The sequence below is a fragment of the Myotis davidii genome, unplaced genomic scaffold, assembly GCF_000327345.1.
Source record: "Myotis davidii unplaced genomic scaffold, ASM32734v1 scaffold847, whole genome shotgun sequence".
Taxonomy (NCBI): Eukaryota; Metazoa; Chordata; class Mammalia; order Chiroptera; family Vespertilionidae; genus Myotis; species Myotis davidii.
Genome location: NW_006298049.1, coordinates 1,761,072 through 1,764,231, shown reverse-complemented (window position 1 = coordinate 1,764,231; position 3,160 = coordinate 1,761,072). Strand labels below are relative to the sequence as shown.

The window sequence follows — 3,160 nt, the reverse complement described above, 5'->3', positions numbered from 1 at the left end:
CCCGAGCTGCTTGCGGCCGGCGGGAGCCGTGCTCCCTGGGTGTCTGCTGCTCCACTGACCCCCGCTAGGAAGCTTTCGGCCCCGCGGAGGGCTGGCAGGCAGCAACGGGAAAGCAAAGCGACTCACCAAACAATGGAGAAGTTAGGAAGACCCAGTCCCATGGTGTTGAAAAGAAGGGAACAGCAGACACTTAAGACGGCTTGCAGTAAGACCAACATGTTCTTTTTTCCTTTTTTTAAAAAACATTCTCAGGAAGATATACTAAGAGGGCGGGACCAGAATTGGGAGGAAGTGAAAAGCAAGTCTGTCCATCCAAGGAACATCCCAGGCATGCACTGAGCTGCCTGTTGCACAGTTGCTTGTATTCGGTTGCCAGCATTTCACCTTTTCCTATGTCAACACCATAACGGATAACCACTTGTTTAAGCAACCATTTTCTTTTTACAAAAGGGGGAAAAAAGCACCCCACAGCGTTCCTTATACTTGTGTGGAATTGTGTTTGTGAACACAGCTTTAAATTACTGCACATTGTTCTCTACTCAAACTCCACCTTGAAAGAAAAGGTTGTTCAGCCATTAATTTTTTCACAGTTACCTTGGCCTACCCGGCAAAACCCAGTCCTGGCGAAGTCTATTGGTGAAGTGGTCACTTTAAAAGTCAAGCTGACAAAAATGGTTGCTTACCCTCTCTATTGCCATATTGCAAAGTTGTGAAAATTGGCTGATGTTTAAAACAAAAGAAATCCAGTTCGACAGACAACATGGGTAATTATATTATTTTTTTAATCCTCACCATAAGGTATTTTTCCATTGATTTTTAGAGAATGGAAGAGAAAGGGCAAGACAGAGAGAAATCAATTAGTTCCCTCCCTCATGAGCCCCCCCCCCCCTTTGACCAGAATCAAAGCAGGACCCTTTGGTCTGCAGGCCTACGCTCTATCCACTAAGCCAAACTGGCCAGGGTGGTAATTATCCCATATAATAAAAGCTTAGATTGCAAATTGTCCCCCCCCACTGGAGTTCTTCAGGGAGTTAAACCAGGGGGCTGGCCAGCCTGGGGAAGGGAGAGAGGCCCCAGCCACAGCTGGCAGCCGCTAGGAACCCTACCAGTGCACGAACTTTGTGTACTGGGCCTCTAGTATTCTATAAGGAAGGTCACATTCATTGGGGGAAGGGAGGAGGACAGAAAGGTGGAATGCGCAGCATAGGGAACTGGCAAGGGAAAAAAAAATTCTTCATTTTGGAACAAAGGGAAAGATTGCCTGCTGAAGAGCACACCTTACTAGAGCCTACTTGCTCTCCATGAATATTTTAGCTCACCTTGATAATTCTGGCCTGGTGATTGGAATGGGGTGGGATTCCCACCAGGTCAAATGAAGTGGGTTCTGTTTTTCTCATATAAGGTGTTTGACAGTGGCAGATTGGTGGGCCTCCAGAACTCTTCCCTCCAGACCTCTCTGAGATTTGCGGGATACAGAGCCACATTACCTAGGAACCCCCTGAGTTAACATCTAAAGTCTCTTGTTCACCGTCCTTCCTTCACAGCCTGTGGAAGATGTGGGGGAAGATGTGGTGCAGCTTTGTTCTTCCTTTAGGCCTGGTCTCCTCTAGGCCTAGTCTTTCAGGTCATAAGCCAAGAGTCGATGGCTTTGTTCTGTTCCGTTGTCCTTTCTCTGAGGCCGTAAGTGTAGAACCCCCCTGCTGCTGCTAAAAACCAGGGAAAGGTCTGGAGTATCAGGAAGTACTGGGCAAAAAACATAGGTTAGTGTGTCGGATTAGTATCCTGCCCCTTTGCACTCATGTAGGCTTGTGTATGTGAATTCAAGGCTTCGAGGGCTTTATTACAGCCTCACAGGATTATTTGGGAAACAGCGTGATAAAGCCTTTGCAAAACCCCGAGTCAATAAAATGTGTTTTCCAAATGGATGTACGAGTACAACAGTTCTCTTGTCTGCAGACAGGAACTACCAGAAAAGGAAAGCCACAACACTGCTTGTTAGCGCCAGGAGTTAGATCAAATGGGTCACTCTAATAATGTTAAGAGATCAAATTACGTGTGATTCTGATTTTCTTTTTAAGATTGACAGAGCACAAAAATCCCAATATAATCATGAAAATTCTCTTCTCTTAGAAAGGTTTGCGTCTAAGGGCAGAAGGAACAATAAAGCAGTAAAGCACATATAACACAAAAATAAGGCTATGGTTAGTCAGTCTGTGCTGAATAATAGCTCATTAAAGAAATTTTGGAAAAAGATGGATTAAAAAAAAAAAAGCCGCCCCTGAATGTATTCATCAACAATGGCCACTCCTAACATTTTGATGTGGTGTGGGTTTTTTTTCCAATATTTCTTCTGCGCACCTGTGTGTCCATATTGTGATAATATTATTTAAAAATTTTATACTGCTTTTTAAAAAACTTAAAATTATAATGAAGAACTTACATTGCAATATGTGTATATTCTGAGGCCCAGAAATTGCATTTTCAGAAATCTACAATCCATTAATTTTTTTCACTCAGCAACAGTTTATGTTTTATTTTTTAATTGATTTCTGATAGAGGAAGGGAGAGGGATAGAGAGAATGAAACATCGATCATGAGAGAGAATCATAGATTGGCTGCCTCCTTCCTGCATGCCCCCTACTGGGGATGGAACTGTGAACCTGAGACCTCCTGGATCATAGGTTGATGCTCAACCACTGAGCCACCGTGACCGAGCTCGGCAACAGTTTATTAAGGCATACATTGACTGAGGCAGCACAGTATAGTGTTAAGAATGTGGGCTCTGGAGTCAGATTGCTTTGAATTCAAATTTTAGTTTTGTCCTTGGGCAAGTTGCCTCATTTCTATGTGCTTCAGTGTCCTCATCTGTAATATGGGGGCAATAACAGTACTTACCTCGAAGGTTGTGGTTGAACTCAGGGCCTGGCTCCTCCAAATCACTCAGCAGGTGTCGGCTATTTAATCACTGAGCCAGGTCCTGAGCAATGCTATATGGTCCCTGCCCTAAGGAAGCTCATCCTGCGATGGTAATGATAAAAAAGACTACAGTTTGCCCTAGCTGGTTTGGCTCAGTGGATAGAGCGTCCGTCTTCGGACTGAAGGGTCCGGGTTCGATTCTGGTCAGGGGTACCCCCCGGTTGGGGGGGTGCAGGAGGCAGCC

The 3,160-nt window shown here is 44.8% G+C and overlaps 1 protein-coding gene across 1 annotated transcript in view; it reads right to left on the bottom strand.

Annotated features, from left to right (window-relative positions):
• PTGER2 (prostaglandin E receptor 2) overlaps positions 1-3,160 on the bottom strand; it is a 46,298-nt gene that overhangs the window by 12,287 nt on the left and 30,851 nt on the right. The gene's annotated exons all lie outside the window — the stretch shown is intronic.